At 39.7% G+C, this 7,189-nt stretch overlaps 1 protein-coding gene across 1 annotated transcript in view; it reads right to left on the minus strand.

The window, feature by feature from the left end:
- The window catches only part of Trps1 (transcriptional repressor GATA binding 1), a 234,865-nt gene extending 234,271 nt beyond the window's left edge, over nucleotides 1-594 (minus strand). Inside the window, exon 1 of the mRNA XM_031358329.1 lies at nucleotides 459-594. The gene's annotated coding sequence lies outside the window, so the exon portion shown is untranslated. The remainder of the gene's footprint in view (nucleotides 1-458) is intronic.
- Nucleotides 595-7,189: the final 6,595 nt, after the last annotated feature.

Raw genomic sequence — 7,189 nt, forward strand, 5'->3', positions numbered from 1 at the left:
AAAAAAAAAATAGGCAAAGGCGAGAGAGAGATCAGGAGGACGCGAGGTCCGGAGCCACCGAGCAGCAGCGAAAAAGAGGACGCTGGAGATTGCAATGAGATCGGGTCTTTATCAGAAATGTTATCGCTTGTCAGGACCTCACTCTCCGCGCATTACGTCAGTTTCAAGACACCAACACTATTAATATCAAAGGAGCCTTCGCGGAGGAAAGCGCCACCCCAGACCGAGCTCCCTTAAAGAGACAGGCGCGTCCCCGCGCCGCCGCCGCCGCCGCCGCCGCCCCGCCCGGCCCCGAGCACCCGCCGCCGCCGCCGCCCGCGGGACCGGCCGGCCGCACCAGCCCGCGACAACTGGGGACCGCGCGCGGCTCGTCCCGCCCCGCCCCTCCCCCACCGGACGGGCTGGGGGAGGAGGGACGCTGTGCTGCCCTGGCCGAGGGCCTGGAGGCCGGGACCTACCTTGGGGGGCGCGGGGGGCAGTGCGTAGCAGCCGAGGCGATGCTGCCCAGATACTGGAGATGCTGTCCTGGAGAATGCCAAGAACTCTCAAAGTGCTTTTTACCTTTCCCTCTAGCTCTCAATTAAAGGACGCAGGATTTGTGTGTGCGTGTGCGCCCCCTCCCCCGCCCTTTATCTGTGGCTGGAAGTCCTAGGATACCTCGGCCGTGGTCAGGATTTCCCAGGCTTTGGATGGTAGGAGGGCTTCAGGAGAACAACTTGAACTCTATCCTGAGTTGGAGAAGTGCGGACTGAGGTTGCTATGGTTTTCTGAGCTGAGAAGCCAGAAACTCAATGGGTGCTTTAAGGGGGTACCACAAAACAGATAAAATGGGGACATTATTCAGCCACTGCCAGGTTAATACATGCTGGTCTTTGGGGTTTTCGAAGCCGATAAGGAACTCTGAATTAGGCATGACATACTTTCCTTAGCACTTCTCTTGGTTAAAGAGATTGCCTCAGCATAAAGTTCATGAAATGAACAGGCTATCTTTCCCTTTAACTTCTAAAGATCAACAATGCATAAAACATTACCAAGACAGGATTCAAAGTATAGGAGGTGTTAAAAACTAAGTAAACATTTCTTGAGCTTTTGGACTTCATTTTCTTCAGTTGGGTGACTTTAAGTGGTATGTTTTTCCTCTAGTGAAAGTCGGCTTAAACTAATTTTGTGCTAAAAGGAGAAACATCCTTCTCTGAACTACAAAATGATTAAAATTAGAATTTTAGAGAGGTACAATCACGAATCTGTGAGCTGAAGGTGCCGTGATTTTTTTCCTCCAAATATTTTTCACTGATTCATGCATCTTTTTGCAGAAAAGATAAGTGTTTTCCAGACATGCTATTATAAGAAGTAAGAAAGCCAATCAAATATATATATATATAATAAATATACATACATTATATATGTATATAAACATATATATGTACATATACATATATATGTACATACACAGCTTTAGACCCTCCCTCCTTTTCCTGAAAGATCCGTATTTTCACTTAACATAGTCAGACAGACCCGTGCTTCCTTGGTTCAGATGTGCTTCAGAAGCACGCATGCCCTGAACACACAACACTGGATAGAAAAGGCAACAGAGAAACTAGTTAGGTGAAGAACACTCAAAACATAGTTTCACACTGATGCAACAGTATATTCCCTAAAGGAGGGAGAAGACAATATGTTGCTCATATGCATAAAATTATTCATGTTACCATCAGTTTAATTTTTTAACAGTATTAGATTTATATATGGCCATGCATGGAGGGAAATTTAATATGAAAATCATCAGTAAATCTTAGAGTCAACTCCTAATGACCACCTGCATATTTCCACACTGCAGTCATTTAATACTGTCCACCACCAACTTCCCCTATAAAAGGTACTTCTATATTAAATATAGGCCTTTTATTTTCTTTGTTAAGTCATAAATTAGCTTGCTGACTTTTATGGAAATATTCACGGCACAGTGAGAAGTAGTTTTATTCAGAAAAATAATAAGGATCGGAGTGAAACATTCTTTGGCTATGACTAACTGAAAATACTAGGTAAAATAAATTTGGAAATACATATCCAAGTAGTTACACTGCTTGTGTTTAAAGGGTTAACCGACCTAAAACTGCTGAGTCTAGTATCTAGCTGATAAAATCTGAGAGAACACCATCCCACCAAAGTTAAACAGTACAATTTATCTCAAGGATTAGTCCCCTAATCTCCTACTGCTCCCCCAGATTTAAATGGCATTTTAAAAGGGGAAGTGATCTTCTCCCCAGTCACCCTCAAATCTAAGGCACTCATCAAAAGTGTAAATTTACACACAAGAAACAATCATTGATTAAATTGGTTCAAAAAAAATCAAATTACACGCTTTTGCAAGCACAAAACCCTTGAGATGGCTGATGTTTTTCCACCTGTAATAATACAAAATCTGACCATTAAGTGTACCCAAATTATATATTATATGAAAAAGTAAAGCCAAAGGTCCAGGGGTGAATTATGTCCTTTAATTGAAAGGATAAAGTTACACCCCAAGTACTGAAGCCAACAAATTCATGGTTGCTTAAAATTTTAATGAATGAAGTTTCACGGACTCAATTTGGCTGAAGTTTGCCTGAGAAATTAAAAAAAGAAAATTCTTCATGTTACTTTCCGTATTTCAAGTTAGGATAGTGAGATCAAAATGCTGCCATATCAGCCCATTTACATCAGCCTCGAAAGATCTGTATAGAACCCAATAAAAGCACAAATATTTTTATAAATTTTTTTCAAGCAAATTACTTATTTATTGATGCAATAATTTATGAAGAAAATTTTTACCTCATGCTTTAGATAAATCACATATGCTCTTGATTGACACAATATGTTTAAGCTCAAAGGCCCTCGTAGCATTTTTTAACTCTAGTAGGAATATTTCAAAACAACCAACTAATACATGAGGTCATAATTGTTTAACAGTTGTTTTAAATATATAAACTAAGTTATGTACATAGATTTCCTTCAAATGTTTATTGATTTGTTTTTCTAGAACCAACATTTGCGTGGCATAAACTGAATTAGAGGAAATATTAAAGATTTGTTTACATTTATTATCTTCTGCTGTCAAACATATGTAGAGCTCTTCAAACCATCCTCACACTTTTAAAGCAATAAGTTTCTGAACAATGGAGGCTGAACATTAAAATGCCACAACCTGGGCTTTTGTAGGACATCTCAGAAAATAAGGAAGAATTCAAGGAAATAAAATCGCAAGACAAAAGAAACAACTTTCAACTAAAATAACTTCTTTATAATCTCCCATCCTTCTTTGAATTCTGGCATAGTCTGTTATTGCAGAGCCATCGATCAAATGGTTCCTCAAGTTGTATTAATGCTATTATTTCTCGGAATGACATAATATTCCCTTTCTGCTGTGTTATTACAGCATCTGTCCCCTCTTTCCTTGTAGTTTATTCAGTAGGGATACAAACAGGGATTAGCAGTTAAGCACAGGCATACTTGTTCTACATTTCTAACCTTTTAGCACATAACTTACTCACCATTGCAGTGCTTGAAATCACAATGATTTTACCTGATGGAACACGTACTTCAGAAATATAATCCAACTGTTTACCCTAACACATCATAAATTGGAGATTTCTAAAAGAAACCTCCTAGATTGACATCCCTTGGTCCTACATGCCAACTCCTTTCACCCATACTATCAAGAAGTACATTATTTGCTCTCCAGACTGTACAAGATCATATGAAATAGAAGATCATGTTGCCTTCCAGCACCAAAGAGAAAAAGAAAAAAAGGCAATTATTAGAGTGCTCCACCCTCCTTTATGACAAGACCTGGAGGAAAAAAGAGCTATCATAGATGAACTTTGAGTCTACTCCTTCTCCCAGTCCAAACAGAATGCTCTTTTGCACAAATTAGGATCATTTGCCAAACTACCTATCACTAAGCACCTCCGTGTGAATTTATTAAAGGGAAATTTAGCTTTAAATAGCCTGTATCTAGTATTTAAAATCAAACTTACACTTGCCAATCTCCCCACTGCAGTATCAGGCAAATGCCTAGTTAAACAGATGGGCCTTGAAACCCACACAAAAAGCCAACAAACATGAGCTTTGTTTAATTAAAAAGGGAAACAAATTTCTGAGGTGTAGACACACACATGTGTGCATACACGAAATTACTAACTAGTGTGCTCCGGAGTAAAAATAATGATGTTGAATAATCATTCAGATTTATGGATGTTCAACCAAGTTGTGTACACTGAAGTGAAGGAAGAATTAAATGAGATCGTTCAGCATCATCTATTCAAACCAAACCCGTAGAAGAAATAGCAAGGCTAATTCCACTTCAGCCAACCCAGAAAGAACATCTCTATAGTAAATAATCAAGTGTTATCTCTGAGCTGCATCTCTCCACGACAAGGAGGTGACCTGTGCTGTCTTCTATAATCCAACCCTCTCTTCTATTACTGCCCCTTGTTATTCTCTTCAGAAGCCGCCCACTAATCCAAGCTTCACACACTACCCTCTCGCTAGCAAATGACAAAGTTCTGCATCGGACTGTACTTAAACAGTAAGGTGGGGCTCTTCACTAGAAACTCAAAATGGGTATACCTAAAGTAATAGTTAATGAAGAGGCTTTGAAAGGAGAAAAAGAGAAAGGAGGGAGGGGGCAGGCAAGCCCCATTTTCATCAAGCACTTGAATCATCCCAACGAAAGCCTTTTGATACTGGCCTCTCTGGATTTTAGGAAGCCTGCTCTCAAAGACCCGGCATCTAAGGGCTTTTGTATCTACTATCACCTTTATTTTAGCCACACAAACCTGTCCCAAATTCAGGGTTTTGGCTTTTCAATACTATGCCAATATTTTCTCCATCTTTTCATTATTATGCTTAGCAAGCAGATCTGTTTGTCTCCTCTGTGTCTCCAACTCCCTCATGAGAAAAATGCTGTGAATCTCTAATACTAAAACAGGCCCCAAGGGCTTAGGACTTTCAAGTCTTCCTAAGAAGTTGGGCAAGCAGTCTTTCTGCTCATATCCTGCATCTGCTCTTCCACACAGTCCTGTCTCCTGACCTTCTCAGATACATCTGACATTTTCCAGTGCTTCTCCTATACCTACTTGGCCACCTTCCTTGGAAAGCTTTTAGAAGCAGCTTTCCATCTGAATATGCTGTCTGCCTTGAAAAATGAGTTTTCCGGAAAAATCTAAGATACAGTCATTCATGACAGAAAAGGCTTGCTTCTGACTTTAGCTAGCAAGTGAAGCCTGTGGACTTGTAAGACGGTACTCATTGCTCCACTGCCTTCCATAGTTTGCTAAACTGTAAGACTCTTGCAGGCAGGAGAACATAAAATGGTAGGTATCCCCTAGCATCTGTTAAAGTGAACGTGGACATTAGAACAATGTCTCGCTATTGAACCCAGGTTTCAAACCCTCTGTGTTGCTAATTCCATTAATGTAATTCTTTCTCTCACTTCTCGTTTCCTTTCTTCTTTTCTGTGTTCTGGTCTTTTCTCTTTAAGGCATATGTGCTGATGCCTCATGTCAGTGGAAGCTTCTGGGTGGTCTTCATCTCTGCAACATATTTTTGGCAATGAATCAGAGGAGATGTTTGTCTTCCTCTGAAATATTGTCTTCATTATCATTAAGTTTTGGTTCATAATTCCATGGTGCCCTAAAAATAATGAATTGAATGAGTCTTTTAACTAAACCCCGGGCGTCGAAACCCAGAAGCATCTAGTCAATGGGGTCAAAACTCAGGGTTTTTATATGGAAAGGTGTTGCTTGTCTTTTCAGAAGCAGGAGTGTAAGACAGGAAACTTCTGAAGGCAAGGCAGAGATAAACAGCTTCTCAAACACTCATTTAACACATTCATTTCCTTGTGTTGATAATCCTCATGATATGAAGTCAGTTCAACACAAAGTTACCCCACTAACGGCTGCTAAGCTTTGCATAGGTCAAATCAACATAAAATGATAGTTGCTGATATTTAATAAATAATATTCATTCACATGTGCAGATCCTAGCATTGCATCTTATAATATCCAGTGATTCCAACGGAAGGATTTACAGGAACCCAAGCTTGGATGTATATGCCTGTGCATGTGTGCACTAGGAGTGTCCAATCATCTCAGTAAAAGTTTCTATTTCTTTAAAATTCTTTGAGTTCTCATAACTGTCTCAATGCTGCTATACCTAAACTATTAGCTGGAAGAGCATATCATAAACATTTATCACTATTTTCTGTATACAAATCTATCCAACAGTTACTCTACAGTGATTTAAATATGGCTGACATTTCACACTCAATTTCTGCATTGTGGCACTGGGGAAGCACCCTGGCAGAGTCCTCCCATCATCTCTGGTTCCTTCTTTCTACTTTTGTAGTCCTAAGTTGTAAGCATTGTAGTTCTTTCTAGCTATAACATGGTCTTGAAGGTTTCACTATATTTTCTTAGGCCCCCTAACTGTGTAATGCATTTATAACTCTTTATTAAACTCAATTCAATTATCCCTGAGCATTCTATATAATGCCTTTCTGGACCTTGATTGGTATCCTTCATATCCTGGAATATGACCTAGACTTCCTCATTTTAAAGAGCAAAATAAACTATGTATTGAACAACTATTCTATTCTAGGTACTACTTTGGTGCTGGGTACCTGCAGTTAAATGATCTGTCCAAGTTTCGAGAGCATAGGTTTTATGATCAACTTAAGACACTCTCTTGGATCTTGGATGCTATTAAAAAAAAAAAGATATGTAGACCTCACCTATGACTGAATATCCTTTAAAGGAGACACCCTAGAAAGAAAGAATGCTCTTTTTACTGCATCAGATATTAAGTCATTTATTACAAGTACAAAAACAAGTTAGACTATGATAAATGTTAGACTTAAATTCATGTGGAAGATAAGTGGCATCAATATGAACAACAAATTCATTAGTATTTAGGGCACTGGAGTGACTGCCCTTACACAGGTGAGCAAAAAGTTGGAGGAGGAGGAGGTGACATGCCATTTTGGTTTAACCACTGAGCTTTTTACTGTACTAACTCTCATCTCTGTCTTCAGTCTTCAGCCAGCATCCACAAATGTGCTACAGCAACGGCAGCTGCTAGGTTTTGCTAGGTTTCCCCAGCAGAGCAGAGCCCTGGGCAATTGTTCCAATTTGCTCTAGTCTAGACTCTA

This window comes from Mastomys coucha, unplaced genomic scaffold (assembly GCF_008632895.1).
Source record: "Mastomys coucha isolate ucsf_1 unplaced genomic scaffold, UCSF_Mcou_1 pScaffold7, whole genome shotgun sequence".
NCBI lineage: Eukaryota > Metazoa > Chordata > Mammalia > Rodentia > Muridae > Mastomys > Mastomys coucha.